At 52.5% G+C, this 16,719-nt stretch overlaps 1 pseudogene; it reads right to left on the bottom strand.

Annotated features, from left to right (window-relative positions):
* Positions 1-5,903: 5,903 nt before the first annotated feature.
* On the bottom strand, positions 5,904-6,082 carry LOC139260464 (U2 spliceosomal RNA; annotated as a pseudogene).
* Between the last annotated feature and the right edge of the window lie 10,637 nt (positions 6,083-16,719).

Genomic DNA, 16,719 nt, shown 5'->3' with positions numbered 1-16,719 from the left:
ATCTATCTATCTTTGACTTGAAAACATTCAATGAGCTAGCCTCCACTGCTTCCTTGGGCAGAGAATTCCACAGGTTCACAACCCTCTGGGAGAAGAAATTCTTTCTCAACTTGGTTTTAAATTGGCTCCTCCGTATTTTGAGGCTGTGCCCCCTAGTTCTAGTCTCCCCCACCAATGGAAACAACCTCTCTGCCTCTATCTTGTCTATCCCTTTCATGATTTTAAATGTTTCTATAAGATCACCCCTCATCCTTCTGAACTCCAACGACTAAAGACCAAGTCTACTCAATCTATCATCATAAGGTAACCCCCTCATCTCCGGAATCAGCCTAGTGAATCGTCTCTGTACCCCTTCCAAAGCTAGTATATCCTTCCTTAAGTAAGGTGACCAAAACTGCACGCAGTACTCCAGGTGCGGCCTCACCAATACCTTATACAGTTGCAGCAAGACCTCCCTGCTTTTGTACTCCATCCCTTTCGCAATGAAGGCCAACATTCCATTTGCCTTCCTGATTACCTGCTGCACCTGCAAACTAACCTTTTGGGATTCATGCACAAGGACCCCCAGGTCCCTCTGCACCACAACATGTTGTAATTTCTCCCCATTCAAATAATATTCCCTTTTACTGTTTTTTTTCCCAAGGTGGATGACCTCACATTTTCCGACATTGTATTCCATCTGCCAAACCTTAGCCCATTCGCTTAACCTATCCAAATCTCCTTGCAGCCTCTCTCAGTCCTCTACACAACCCGCTTTCCCACTAATCTTTGTGTCATCTGCAAATTTTGTTGCACTACACTCTGTCCCCTCTTCTAGGTCATCTATGAATATTGTAAACAGTTGTGGTCCCAGCACTGATCCCTGTGGCACACCACTAACCACTGTTTCCCAACCGGAAAAGGACCTATTTATCCTGACTCTCTGCTTTCTGTTCGCCAGCCAATTCTCTATCCATGCTAATACATTTCCTCTGACTCCGCGTACCTTTATCTTCTGCAGTAACCTTTTGTGTGGCACCTTATCGAATGCCTTTTGGAAATCTAAATACATACATCGGTACACCTCTATCCACCATGCTCGTTATATCCTCAAAGAATTCCAGTAAGTTGGTTAAACATGATTTCCCTTTCATGAATCCATGCTGTGTCTGCTTGATTGCACTATTTCTATCCAGATGTCCCGCTATTTCTTCCTTAATGATAGTTTCAAGCATTTTCCCCACTACAGATGTTAAACTAACCGGCCTATAGTTGCCTGCCCCCTTTTTTAAACAGAAGCGTTACATTAGCTGCTCTCCAATCCGCTGGTACCTCCCCAGAGTCCAGAGAATTTTGGTAGATTATAACGAATGCATCTGCTATAACTTCCGCCATCTCTTTTAATACCCTGGGATGCATTTCATCAGGACCAGGGGACTTGTCTACCTTGAGTCCCATTAGCCTGTCCAGCACTACTCCCTGAGTGATAGTGATTGTCTCAAGGTCCTCCCTTCCCACATTCCTGTGGCCTGCAAATTTTGGCATGGTTTTTGTGTCTTCCACTGTGAAGACGGAAGCAAAATAATTGTTTAAGGTCTCAGCCATTTCCACATTTCCCATTATTAAATCCCCCTTTTCATCTTCTAAGGGACCAACATTTACTTTAGTCACTCTTTTCCGTTTTATATATCTGTAAAAGCTTTTACTATCTGTTTTTATGTTTTGCGCAAGTTTACTTTCGTAATCTATCTTCCCTTTCTTTATTGCTTTTTTAGTCATTCTTTGCTGTTGCTTAAAATTTTCCCAATCCTCTAGTTTCCCACTAACCTTGGCCACCTTATACGCATTGGTCTTTGATTTGATACTTTCCTTTATTTCCTTGGTTATCCACGGCTGGTTATCCCTTCTCTTGCCGCCCTTCTTTTTCACCGGAATATATTTTTGTTGCGCACTATGAAAGAGCTCCTTAAAAGTCCTCCACTGTTCCTCAATTGTGCCACCGTTTAGTCCTTGTTTCCAGTCTACTTTAGCCAACTCTGCCCTCATCCCACTGTAGTCCCCTTTGTTTAAGCATAGTACGCTTGTTTCTGACACAACTTCCTCATCCTCAATCTGTATTACAAATTCAACCATATTGTGATCACTCGTTCCGAGAGGATCTTTTACAAGGAGATCGTTTATTTTTCCTGTCTCGTTACACAGGACCAGATCCAAGATGGCTTGCTCCCTTGTAGACTCTGTTACATACTGTTCTAAGAAACAATCCCGTATGCATTCTATGAATTCCTCCTTCAAGCTACCCCCTGCGATTTGATTTGACCAATCGATATGTAGGTTAAAATCCCCCATGACTACTGCCGTTCCTTTTTCACATGCCTCCATTATTCCCTTGATTATTGCCCGCCCCACCGTGAAGTTATTATTTGGGGGCCTATAAACTACGCTGACCAGTGACTTTTTCCCCTTACTATCTCTAATCTCCACCCACAATGATTCAACATTTTGTTCATTGGAGCCAATATCATCCCTCACAACTGCCCTGATATCATCCTTTATTAACAGAGCTACCCCACCTCCTTTCCCTTCTTGCCTATCTTTCTGAATCGTCAGATACCCCTTTATGTTTAATTCCCAGTCTTGGCCACCTTGCAACCATGTTTCTGTAATGTCCACCAAATCATACCCATTTGTAATGATTTGTGCCGTCAACGCATTTACTTTATTTCGAATGCTGCAGCTCACAACTGGCAACCATGAAGTGCTGTAAGCCAAGAGCAGTTGCAGACTTTTATTCCAATACAATTTGTAACTTCATGGTCCGGCATATATTTCGCTCCAGTATTACCATCAAGCCAGGCACCAAGCCTGGTTCAATGAAGAGTGTAGAAGAATATGCCATGAGCAGCACCCAGCGTACCTAGAAATGAGGTGGCAACCTGATGAAGCTGCAACACAGGACTACGTGCATGTTAAACATCAGAAACAACATGCTATGGAGCTAAACAATGTCCCTTCAATGGATCAGATCAAAGTTCTGCCGTCTTGCACATCCAGTCATGAATGGCGGTGGGCAATTAAACAACTAATGGGAGGAGGAGGCTCCATGAACATCCCTGTCCTCAAAGTAGGCAGAGCCCAGTAGCTGAGTGCAAAAGACAAGACTGAAGCATTCTCAACCATCTTCAGCCAGAGTGCCAAGGTTCTCACCATCATAGATGCCTTTCTTTAGCCAATGTGATTCACTCCACGCGATATCAAGAAACAACTGAGCGCAGTGGATACAGCAAAGGCTATAGGTCCCAAAAACATCCAGAACTAGCCATGTCGCTCGCCAAACTGTTCGGCCCCTTGAGCCTGCTCTGCCATTCAACAAGATCATGGCTGATCTTTTACCTCAATTCCACTTTCCTGCATTATCGCTATGTTCCTTGATTACCTGTCCACAAATGCAGGACAAATCCATTTTGGCCAATTACCGCCGCATCAGTCTACTCTCAATTACCAGCAAAATGATAAAAGATGTCATCGACAGTACTATCAAGCGGTTCTTACTCGCCAATAAGGTGCTCACCATTGCTAAGTTTAGATTCCACCAGAACCACTCATTCCAGACCTAATTACAGCCTTGTTCCAAACATAGACAAAAGAGCTGAATTCCAGAGATGAGATGAAAGTGACTGCCCTTGACAACAAGGCAGCATTTGGTTGAGTGTGGCACCAAAGTGCCCTTCTAAAACTAAACTCAGTGGGAATCAGGGCACAACCATTCCACTGATTATAGTCATGCCTAGCTCAAAGGAAAATGGTTGTGGTTATTGCAGACCAATCAGCTCAGACCCAAGAGATCCTCAGGGCAGTTTCCTCGGCCCAACTATCTTCAACTGCTTCATCAATGATCTTCCCTGTATTATAAAGTTAGAAGTGGAATGTTCAGTGATGATTGCACAGTGTTCAAGCCCATTTGCAATTCCTCAGATAATGAAGCAGCCCATGCCCACAGGCAGCAAGGCCTGGATAACAACCAGGCTTGGGATGATAAATGGTAAATAACATTCACGCTACATAACTCAACAAGAGAGAGTCTAACCACCTTCCCATGGCAAACCATGGCAATACCATCATCAAATTCCCCACATCAACATCGTGAGGGGTCACTGTTGACCAGAAACTTAACTGGACCAGCCACATAAATACTGTGGCTACAAGAGCAGGTCGGAGGCTGGGTATTCTGTGGTGAGTGTCTCACCTCCTGACTCCCCAAAGTCTTTCCAGCACCTACAAGATACAAGTCAGAAATGTGATGGAATACTCTCCACTTGCAGGTCCACCAGCACTCAACAAGCTCAACACTATCCAAGACAAAGCAGCCCGTTTGATTGGCACACCATCAACCACATTAAACATTCACTTCCTCCACCACCGGTGCACTGTGGCTGCAGTGTGTACCATCTACAAAATGCACTGCAGCAATTCGCTACGGCTTCTTCAACAGCATCTCCCAAATCCACAACCTCTACCACCTAGAAGGACAATGCCAGCAGGGGAATGGGAACAGCACCAGCTCCAAGTTCCTCTCTAAATCATATACCATCGTGACTTGGAAATATATCGCCGTTCCTTCATAGTCACTTGGTCAAAATCCTGGAACTTCCTCCCAAACAGCACTGTGGGAGTACCTTCACCACATGGACTGCAGTGGTTCAAGGCAGCGGCTCACCACCTCCTTTGCGAGGGCAATTAGGGATGGGCAATAAATGCTGGCCATGCCTAATAGAGATCTTTAAAATTATAGATGAATTTTAAGGGATGGTAGGTAAATACATGAGGGAGAAAAGAAGAGAAGCATATGCTGATAGAGTTGAATGAAGTTGAGTGGGAAGAACCAGTATTCTTACTATGACTTCTCTAGTGAGATCATTGAACTTCTACAGGTACCTGCATTGCAGCCAAGTCTTGGGTGCTAGGCTCCTGCCATTCACAAACCCTGCAATTTCTTCCAACTACAGGTATTAAAGTTTTTCTGCCCCGGCCTTTCTCTGGTTCTGTATTTGTTGAAAATCTGTTCAGCGCCAACATCTTCCATTTGTGATGAAAGGTTATCGACCTGAAACTCTAACTCTTTCTCTCACCACAGATGCCGCTTGACTTGTCAACTGTCTCCAGTATTATCTGTTTTTATTTATAATTAAGAATCATCCTTGTGCCAGCCATTGGTGCCTGTCTTGCACGGTCCTTTCAGTTTTTTGGAGTGCTCCGGCGAGGTGTTCCCCATACGCTGCAATTTCCCCCCACTGACAGAGTGTTGGTGCCTGGAGGGTTTCCAGTCCTGTCGGCGGGGGGAAGAGGATATCCCTCCTCCTGTCCACTGCCTGTACCGGGGCCTCTATAGCAACGTCGGAACATCCCTTGCTCTTTCAGTACTTATGTCAGTCATATCTCTCCTCCCAAAAGTGTTTCCCTGATAATTGCAGCCAGAATGCACCTTCAAACATCCAAAATTGATGAACAGGGAAATACCAGCACACCTGTGTCACACCATGTGACCACTTCCTGTGACCACTACTGTCCACCCATCCCATAGCCATGTAATCTCCAGGCTGAGGCACAAAGATATTAAAAATTCAGTGCCAATAAGAGAACAAATACACTGTAAAATTCCTGTTCAAACCTCTCAGAAGTTCAAAACCATTCCAGGAGATCACGTGTTACCTATCAAGACACTTACCTTCCATATGATGAGACCTCTGTCCAAATTAAGAACTGTTCCAGCAATCTCTTGCAGGCATAGAGAGAGTCAGGACCCACCATACCAGCTGGAAATCTATTTTTTAAATTTTTTTTATCCAATTTCGTTCCAGATCAACTCTAACGCCAAAGATCACTTTGCGCCAATGTGTTTGATCTTAGGCCAAAAGGCCGAGAGGCGAAGTTGCACCGTTCCTGGAAATATTGCAATACCAGGTCGGTGCATGGAGTGGACGGGGCATACCCCTGGTCCAGCTCCCTGTCCAAAAATCAATTCAATATCATGTCCCCATAGGGGATATTAAACTGATAAGAACAGATACTACACTTGATCTTAGCCAAAAGGCCGAGAAGCGTGGCAATCTATTGATGAGGCTCACTACTCTCTGGGAAAAGAAGAACTGCCTAACGTCCAGTCTATTCGTACACTTACATAGATTAACCCTCCCCTTTAAGATATGCTGTCTGCCTTTAAGTGGCATCATAGATGCCCGAAAGCAGGTTCCCCCCTATAGGCTTGCAGTCAATGAGCAGTTTGGGTAGCACTGGCTGTATGTCTCACTCATGATACTCGTGCAGCCTGATTAAATTATAACAGGTGAGTGCAATGCGTCCACATCCTCTCTCTTCCCATTCCGGGCATCTGCCATCTCTAAATATTGTAGATGATACCAACATTGCTTGATGACCCGAGGCAGTAGATGGAGACATCACTAAAAGAGGAAACACTCTGTATTCACACCTAGGGTAAAAATAAATTCCATTGCGTAGTGTTTGTACAAAATCACTGCATTTGTCCCCAACTTCCAACTTTTAATACACATCGCTGATCCCTTCCTGCCAGTCACTCTCTTCATGGTCGACTTCATCGTGTGGTCCCAGTTTTGGACAGTTGTGTAATTACCTGATCAGCTGAGAATGAAGTGGTCTTTTTAGTAGTTGTATATTCCTCTGTATCACTCTCTGGTGAAGTTGATGCTAGAGAATAGGTGTTTTCTGCTAAATCATAATAGTAAGTTGTTTGTGAAGGTACCTAAATAGAAAGAGATTAATCTTTTTTTAGCAATGCTGAATATATTTTTCTATAACTCTGCACTACCTCCTACACTAAACAAAGCAAACCAGTCTGAGCCATTTTCCCGACTGCCAGCGTGAGTGATTCACCATTTACTGAGCAAGGAATGTTAACTGTGAACATATGAACCTTTTATAAATCCGTTCATTAGATTTCTTGAGAACGGTGAGAGGAAGTTTGTGTAATTGATAGAATGCTCTGCTTGTTGATGTTCATCTCCTTATAATTTGAGTTTTGTCTCTAGTGTTGATGGTGGTTGATTGACTCGGGACATTTCTATCTATTTCCCCCAGGTTATTACCAGTTGTATCCGCAAGTAACTAGGCGTCAAGCAGCAATCGCCATCGAATCGTCACTGACCGCAAATTCCAGGCTTATAAATTTCTGACTTGGTCCTCACTGACATCAATAGCCAATAGTTTTGAGATCCTCTGGCTATTGGTGCCAGTGAGGACCAAGACAGAAATATATAAGCCTGGAATTTGCGGTCAGTGGCGAATCGATGGCGATTGTTGCTGACCTCGAAGAAAGCTGCTCACAAAGATCTTGCGATCTCTGTAGCACAAACTTTAGTTTTCTTAATATTAAATTCATTGTAGCGCTGTCTAAAGAGGATCCCTAGCGTAGAGCAGCAGTGATGTCATCAAGCTGCCCAAACAGCCAATCACATTGAAGAATTCCCACGGAAAACAAATCAGGAAATAATAATCATTGATGATCAATTTGTTTTTTTTAATTTACAGAGAGCACAAAATAAAGATTTGGACATACACCTGGGGTTAAGGTAGAAGCTAAAATAAATATAATAACATCAAAAATTTTTTTTAAATATTTTTAATTATTTTAAAATTCCAGTAATTTTTATTCTAATGTAGAAATATGACATTCCAGAAATATAAATGTTGTTTTTCAACGTCAGAACGATTGTTTGGCAGTCAATATGCTGTTAAAACCCCAGCTACACCTATTGCATCAAGGCTTAACATTTTATGGAGTGTTTAACAGCAATATTAGATCGTAAAAGTTTAAATTTTCATCAGATCACCTGTTTTCAACGATTGTTGGCTATGGGGAATTCCATAGCGCAGCCTGTGACGGAGCAAGGAATGACTGACCGCAACTTCAGGATTTCTGTGTTTAGATGCGGGATTATTTGTACTGCACTTTTTTTGACAGACAGGTGTGTGTCCAGCCCTGCCACCCCCACGCGCCCCCCGCATCCCGCCGCAGCCTGTACTTCACTTTTTTGATCAACAGGCAACAAGCCCCGTCCCATCAAGCTCCGCCCTCCTCCCAGCCTGAATCATTCCATGCGCGTGGTGCCGAGAAGCAGGACCTGAAGCCCTGAGTCTCTTCCCCGCCCCCCCGCCCCCCCCGGTCAGCCAGGGCCCAATGGCGGTGGGAGGGTGCCGATGACGGCGGGAGGGATCCGATGATGGCAGGCCTGGGCCCGATGGCGAGAGAGAAGCTGGGGGGTGCGAGGAGAGAGAGAAGTGGGTCCCCAAACCGGAAGTGGGACCCTGCAATCAGTCCGACCACATTGTTGCTCCATGGGTTCTTCGACCGAGCTGCTCCTCCTCCACGAGCCTGCTTCTCCTACCGACCGCTGACCGGGCCTCCCGCCGAGCTCCGAGCCTCCCGCTGAGCCGCAAGTCCCAAGCGGCGGTGGCGGGAAGCTGGCTGGGGGGGTGGGTGGATGGGGGAGAGAGAGAGAGCCTGGGGGGAGAGAGAGAGGCTGGGGGGGGGAGAAAGAGGCGGAAGGGGAGAGAAATGCTGGGGGGGAGAGAGAAATGTTTCTATAAGATCACCCCTCATCCTTCTGAACTCCAACGACTAAAGACCCAGTCTACTCAATCTATCATAAGGTAACCCCCTCATCTCCGGAATCAGCCTAGTGAATCATCTCTGTACCCCCTCCAAAGCTAGTATATCCTTCCTTAAGAAAGGTGACCAAAACTGCACGCAGTACTCCAGGTGCGGCCTCACCAATACCCTGTACAGTTGCAGCAGAACCTCCCTGCTTTTGTACTCAATCCCTCTCGCAATGAATGCAAACATTCCATTCCATTCCATTCCATTCCTTCCTGATTACCTGCTGCACCTGTAAACTAACTTTTTGGGTTTCATGCACAAGGACCAATTGTGAAGCAGTGGAGGCGTGTCCTGCTCAGTTGGAGCTGTGAGCAGTGAGGAGAGCAGCCATCAACTTGAGCTCCTGCCTGGAGAGCCCTGAGACCAGCCCAGGAAGAGAAGGAGGGAAGGGGCTTCACCACCAACTTTTACCCAGAGGGAGAGGAGGAGAACAGAAAACTTTTTTAACAACTTTACCATTTCTGCAAGGAGTTGGAGAGAGGGGGAAAAACCAACAAACATCCAGTGTGGAAGGAGGGAGACTCTACACTTTCTACAGGTGGGTGTGGGTGCATTTCCCAAACAGACTTTGTTGTATCGGTGGGGGGAGGAAAGAAGACCACTGAGGGCCGGAACATCGCGGGGGGTGTATGTGTGTGTGGAAGTGTGCGTGGGGGCCGTGCTTACAACTAGGCCCCCCCCACAATTGGAACCCCCCCCACCCCCCACATTTGCCTAGCCTGGGATAGCTGGAGCTACCAGGCTGAAGATTTTTCTCATTTACCCAATTAACATCGTTAGGAGTGCGTGCCTGGTGGCTCTAGCTACCCCAGCTGAAGACATCTTCTCCCCCCACCTGAAGACCAACCCAAAGACTGTGCTTGTGTGTTTTGCCATCTGGGGAGTGCACCCACCCACAGCTGCGAGGGGAGACCTGCCCTCGCAGTTCCCCCCCCTTCCCACCCCCCTCTCTCTTTCCCTGTTACTCTGATTCTCCCCTCTCTCTCTGAGAGCCCTTTTCCTCCCAAATCAATTAAAAAAACAACAAACAAACAATTGAGACAACTGAGCAGAGGGAGCAAGGCCCCTCCTCAATTGCCAACTAGGGGAGAGGTACCTCATTAAGGGCTCCTCTGCTCAGTCTAATCAAACGAGGCCAATTAAGACCATTAAGGCCTGTGACTTTGGGGTGGGTGTAGCCCTTAAAGGGACCCCGTGATGGCGACCCCATCCACGCCGGTGGCAGGGCCAGCGAGGACATATGCGCAGGTGGCAACCGCTTCCACGGCACCTCCTGCGCCACCCGCTGCCCTGCCACCTTTCAGATTAATCACCAAAAAACACGGGGTCAAGAGCTACACTCACCCCACAATGACCATCGAGGAGTGCGTGCGGGCGATGGCTGGGGTAGTCGGCCCCTCGGCCATTGTCGCAGCCTCCAAGATGTCTGGGAAGGCCGTGTTCTTCCTGGGGTCGGAGCGGGCGGTGTCCCTGGCCCTTGAAAAGGGGCTCACGGTGGGCGGGACGTTCCTGCCGGTGGACCCTCTCGAGGCCACCGCGCAGAGGGTCATCGTGTCAAACGTCCCGCCCTTTGTTTCCGCTGAGCTCCTCCTCCCTCACCTACACCAACTGGGGGAGGTAAGGCCGGGGATCAACCCCATACCGCTCGGCCTCAGGGAGAACAGCCTGCGCCACGTGTTCTCCTTCCGCCGCCAGCTCTTTGTCCGGCTGGCGCGGGAGGACATGACGGAAGGGCACTTTAATGTGGTGCACGAGGGGACTGCCTACCGCGTCTTCTGGACGTCGGACGGCGTGCGGTGCCATGCCTGTAGGGAGGTGGGGCACGTTCGTAAGAACTGCCCCGCCTCCAAGGCCGCCAAACCACCGAAGGCGGCCAAGGCTGGCGCCGCCGCCACCCCTCCCCCTAGTTGCGTCCGCGTGCCGGGAGCCATGGGTGCGCGGGCATCGTCGGGGGCCTTTGTTTTCACGGCCTCCGGCGGGGGGGAGGGAGAGCGTCCGATCGAAAAGAAGGCGCGGAAGAAGACGAGACATCTAGAGGCGGGTCCCCTCAGTGCGCCGGAAAGTTTGACCACCGCGCTCAGCCCAACCCAGTCACCGGCGAGCGCGGGGTGCCCTGAGCCCGTGCCCAAGCCCTTGACCAATACCGCAGAGGGGCTCGGGCGAGGGCAAGATAAGGAAAAGGGGGGGGCGGAGCGGGAGGCCTCGGCAGACATGGAGGTCCCCCTGCCTCCGCGCACCCCCAGGAACAAAAGGAGGCACCGCCCCAATGAGGCGGAGGGGGAACAACGTCCCTCCGCGGAGGAGGCGGTGCCCGCCGCGTGTCCCGCGTCCCCCACCAGCGCCCCCAAATTGCGCTGTAGGCGCGAGGAATCTGTCCCCGGGGAGGGTGAGGCAGGCGAGGCTGCCCAGCCGCTGCCTCCTGGGGAGGGCGTGGCAGATCTGCCTGTCGTGGGGGCCGTGGGGCCAGCGGAAGAATGCGTAGCCGCCGGGTCGAGCGTCCCGGGGACTGAGGCGGGCGGGGCTGAAAAGGCTGAACCTGAGCCCGCCCAGCCAATACCCAACTTCCCCCGGGATTTGCTCGACTCTGAAAATGCCAATTTTATGGAATCCGTTCACGCTGGGCTGGGGGGTGGCGGCGGGGAGGGAGAAGAACAACAACCCTCGCCCCCTACTGTGGAGCTGGGGGAATTGGAGGACCTGGAACATTACTTTGACCAGGTCTCTCCCTGTTCCCCGGTTCCTGGGGCGGAGGGGGAACCCCTTCTGCTGTCGCTTCCCGACCCAGCACCAATTTTAAAAGAGCCCAGTGGGGACTCCTCTGCCGACGATCCTGGGGGTGGGATCGGGGCAGAGCCAGGGCCAAATGGAGCGGCCGGGCCGTTTGCCATACCTCGTGTGGTCGACGGGCCGGCTGCTAGCGGCGACCTCCCGGAGGGGGACGGGGACTCGGTGGAGGACGCGGGTGAAGATCTCGAGTCCATCGCCAGTGAGGCGGTGGATCTGCTCGCGGCCGCCACTGAGACCCTCCTCATTCCCGCAGAGGACCTCCGGGACTTTTTGGTCCAGTGCCGGGGTCGCCGCGACCAAGCCCGTCTGGCCCTGGAAAGATGGTCCGAGCCGGGGCTGCTCGTCGCGTCCGTTCGCGCCGCCGCTAAAACCATGGCCGCGGGCGGGCCCTTATCAAAGGCTCAAGGCCTTGAGCTGCGCCGGCTCAAAAAGTTCCTCGCTGGGCTGCTGATGGAGTGGAGGTCAACAAACGACTCCACTCCCTCCCCCACAATAGGCTAAGGAAGAGGTTGCACTATGCTTTTGCCATGAAGATAACCATAGCCAGCCTCAACATCAACGGCGGCAGAGGGGCACGCCGTAGATTTGACAATTTTTCGCTCCTGCGGGAGGGGAAATATGCGGTGTGCTTCCTGCAAGAAACCCACACCGTTCCGGGAGACGAAGCCACGTGGCTCCTGGAATGGCAAGGAGAGGTCCGCATTTCTAGTGGGGTGGCCATCTTGCTGGGCCCGCATTTTCAGCCGGAGATCTTGGGGGTCGAGGAGCCCGTGCCAGGCCGCTTGCTGCACGTAACGGTTCGCCTGGGGGACGTGCCGCTCCATCTCGTGAACGTGTACGCCCCTCAGCCCGGCCCGCAGCAAACGCGCTTCTTTGAAGAGGTGTCCGCTCTTCTTGGCTCCGTCGACGTCGGCGACTGCATTGTCCTCGGGGGGGATTTTAACTGCACCCTCGAGGCGAGGGACCGCTCCGGTGCCCCGCAGTGCATGACGGCGATGGAGAAGTTGAGGGACCTGGTCGGGTCCTTCGACTTGGTGGACGTCTGGCGAAATCTCCACCCCGACTCCAGCGCCTTTACTTGGGTGAGGCCTGGAGTAGGATGGTCTAGAGTCGACCGCCTTTACGTGTCTCGGGCGTACGTTTCCTGCGTCCCGGCGGCCTCCATGCGGCCGGTGCCGTGTTCGGACCACCACCTGGTGTGGGCGGAGCTCGCTTCGCTCCGCGCGAGGACGGGGTCCGCGTACTGGCACTTTAACAACCGGCTGCTGGAGGACGTGCGGTTCCAGGACTCGTTCCGTCGATTCTGGTCCGACTGGAGAAGGAAGCAGGGGGGCTTCCCCTCCTTGAGGCTATGGTGGGACGTGGGCAAGGCTCACGTCCGCGTCTTCTGTCAAGAGTACGCGAGGGGGTCGACCAAGAGGCGGGCGGCCAGAGTCGGGCGCCTAGAAAAAGAGGTGCTCGACCTGGAAGCCCGTCTCGGTCAAGTCGTCCAGGGCCCGGCCCTGCGGACGGTGTACGAAGCGAAGAGGGCCGCGCTGAAGGACCTGCAGCTCGTCGGGTCCCGAGGCGCGTTCGTGAGGTCGCGGATCCGGTTCCTGCGGGATCTGGACCGCGGCTCCCCCTTCTTCTACTCGCTGGAAAAAAGGCAGAGTGTCCGTAAGCAGCTCTTGACGCTGCTGGCCGACGACGGCTCTCTCGTCTCGGATCCGGAGGGCGTCAACAACAGGGCCCGTGAATATTACGGGGCTCTGTTCTCTCCGGATCCGTCCAGCGAGGAAGCGCGTAGAGTTTTGTGGGAGGACCTGCCGAAGGTCAGCCCGGAGGGCGCCGAAAATCTGGAAGCTCCGCTAAGCCTGGCGGAGCTGACCGGTGCCCTCGCCCGGCTCTCGAGGGGAAAATCCCCGGGGCTGGACGGGCTGACCGTGGAGTTCCACAGGGCGTTCTGGGACGTCCTGGGGGGCGACTACGCGCGGGCCCTGGGGGAAAGTCTGGCGACCGGGGAGATGCCCCTCTCTTGGCGCAGGGCAGTCATCGTCCTGCTGCCTAAGAAGGGCGATCTCCGCCTCCTTAAGAACTGGCGCCCGGTCTCCCTCCTCAGCACGGACTACAAAATCTTCGCCAGGGCGATGTCTGCTCGCCTTGGTGCCGTGCTGGACCACATGATCCACCCCGACCAGTCCTACACGGTCCCGGGCCGGACAATCCACGATAACATCCATCTGGTCCGGGACCTCATCCATTGTTCCCAGGAGGCTGGTCTGTCGGTCGCCTTCCTATCCCTCGACCAAGAGAAGGCGTTCGACAGGGTGGATCACGTCTATCTGCTCGGAACTCTGCGCGCTTTCGGGTTCAGGACGCATTTCGTCGCCCGGATCCGACTTTTGTACGCCGCCGCGGAGTGTCTGATTAAGGTTAACGGGTCCTTGACGGCGCCCCTTCGCTTTAGGAGAGGGGTGCGCCAGGGATGCCCCATGTCCGGCCAGTTATACGCCGTTTGCGTGGAGCCTTTCCTGCGCCTCTTGCGGACGAGGTTGACGGGACTGGCTCTGCAAGGGCCGGGCGTGGAGGTCGTCCTCTCGGCTCACGCCGATGACGTGCTCCTCGCGGTAGAGGATCCCGCTGACCTGCGGAGGATGCGTGAGTGCCAGGAGATTTACTCGGCCGCGTCCTCCGCCAGGATCAACTGGGAGAAATGTTCCGGACTCCTGGTGGGTCAGTGGCGGGTGGACTCCCTGCCGGAGGAGCTCAGGCCTTTTGCCTGGAGCACGACCCATCTCCTCTATCTGGGAGTCTACCTTAGCCCCGACGAGGGAGCCTGGCCGGCGAACTGGCAGGAGCTGGAGGCCAAGGTCGCCGCTCGCCTAGGGCGCTGGACAGGACTGCTCCGAGTGCTGTCCTACAGGGGTCGAGCGCTAGTCATAAACCAGCTGGTGGCCGCAATGTTGTGGTACCGGCTGGTCACTTTGACCCCTCCCCCTGCGTTTGTCGCCAAGATACAGAAGAAGCTGGTGGACTTCTTCTGGAACAACAGGAAGCACTGGGTCTCTGCCGCGGTCTTGAGTCTCCCGCTTGAGGAGGGCGGTCAGTCGTTGGTGTGCGTCAGCGCCCAGCTCACGACTTTCCGTCTTCAGACCCTGCAGAGATACCTTTACGTCGAGCCCCCTCCTAGGTGGTGTGCTTTGGCGAGGTATTTCTTCCGCCAGCAGCGCGACCTCAATTATGACACGCAGCTCCTGTTTGTGAACTTGGGGGGTGCTAGGACCGCCCTCCGGGAGCTGCCTGTCTTTTACAGGGAACTCATCAGGGTCTGGAACAAAGTCTCCACCAAGCGCAGCTCTCCGCCGGCTGGAGTGGCGGCCGTCCTGCAGGAGCCGCTGCTCGGGAATCCGTACCTCCACGGCCGAGGCTTCATGTGGCGGTCGGAAGAGAGGGCTGTGGCTGGTGAGGTGACCAGGGTCAGGGACCTGCTCGATGGCGGAGGAGCGGGCTGGATGGCGCCAGACACACTGGCGCGGCGCCTAAACTCTGCCAACGTCCGCCACGCGGCCGATGCCATCGAGTCGCTAAAAACAGCTCTGGGCCCTGACTCCGTTAGGTGCACCGAGGAGGCTCAAGCACGTGGGGAGATCCCGTCCGAACTGACCCCCGTCCGGACGGAATTCCTCATCGGCGCCAAACCCCGGAACCTCCCTCGGGGGCCGGCGCCTCACAACTTGAGCCGCCTCGGGGAAATCCCCTCCGTGCCTTTCAGTTCCGCGCGGAGGGGTTTCATGTACGGGCTGCTCCTGCACACCCTCAACTTTGCCATCCTCGCCTGCCGTCCGGACACGTCATGGCGTACCATCTTGCCGTCCGGAGGAGGCGGGGGTCCCCGATGGAGGGCACTCTACGCAGGGGTCCTCGCACTATTCGTCGGGGACTTGGCCTGGAGGGTGGTGCACGGAGCAGTGCCGTGCAACAAATTTTTAAGCCGGTTCACGGACTCCCAGGCCGCCTGCAATTTTTGCGGTCTGGAGGAGTCCGTGTTCCATGTTTTTATTGAGTGCACGAGGTTGCAGCCCCTGTTCCATTATTTGAAGGGGCTGCTCCTGAAACTCTGGCTGCACTTCAGTCCCACTCTCCTGATCTTTGGGCACCCTGTGCGGAGGGGAGCGGGTAGGTCCGAAGGCCTCCTCGTAGGACTGCTCCTGGGCACGGCCAAGGGTGCCATCAGTCGGTCCAGGCAGCGGGCGGTCGAGGGGGTCGTTCAACCTGACTGCCTGCCTCTCTTCCGCTCTTACATCCGGTCCAGGGTGTCCTTGGAGATGGAGCACGCGGTGTCCACCGGTACGCTCGCGGCCTTCCGCGAGAGGTGGGCACCGGAGGGACTGGAGTGCATCATCACGCCCGGCAACCAAATTTTAATTTGATTTTACGTTTTAAAGTTTAATTTGTTTTAATTGCCGGTGCTTTTAGTGTCCCCCTTCCCTTTTATAGGGGGCACTGGGGAAATTGTGATTTTAGTGCCCAAAAAAAAACAAAAACAAAAAACAAAAAAAAACACAAAAAAACCCCCAAAAAAATGAAAAAAAGGGCCTTGTAAATGTCTGGTGTGTCACCCAGGTCGGGTGGCACAGTTTAATGTTTATGTTTTGCAGGTAGACTCTAAAAGAGTTTCATGCACAAGGACCAATTGTGAAGCAGTGGAGGCGTGTCCTGCTCAGTTGGAGCTGTGAGCAGTGAGGAGAGCAGCCATCAACTTGAGCTCCTGCCTGGAGAGCCCTGAGACCAGCCCAGGAAGAGAAGGAGGGAAGGGGCTTCACCACCAACTTTTACCCAGAGGGAGAGGAGGAGAACAGAAAACTTTTTTAACAACTTTACCATTTCTGCAAGGAGTTGGTGAGAGGGGGAAAAACCAACAACATACAGTGTGGAAGGAGGGAGACGCTACACTTTCTACAGGTGGGTGTGGGTGCATTTCCCAAACAGACTTTGTTGTATCGGTGGGGGGAGGAAAGAAGACCACTGAGGGCCGGAACATCGCGGGGGGTGTGTGTGTGTGTGGAAGTGTGCGTGGGGGCCGTGCTTACAACTAGGCCCCCCCCACAATTGGAACCCCCCCCACCCCCCACATTTGCCTAGCCTGGGATAGCTGGAGCTACCAGGCTGAAGATTTTTCTCATTTACCCAATTAACATCGTTAGGAGTGCGTGCCTGGTGGCTCTAGCTACCCCAGGTGAAGACATCTTCTCCCCCCACCTGAAGACCAACCCAAAGACTGT

The sequence above is a fragment of the Pristiophorus japonicus genome, chromosome 3, assembly GCF_044704955.1.
Source record: "Pristiophorus japonicus isolate sPriJap1 chromosome 3, sPriJap1.hap1, whole genome shotgun sequence".
In the NCBI taxonomy this organism is placed as follows: domain Eukaryota; kingdom Metazoa; phylum Chordata; class Chondrichthyes; family Pristiophoridae; genus Pristiophorus; species Pristiophorus japonicus.
This window is presented reverse-complemented; position numbering and strand designations above follow the sequence as displayed.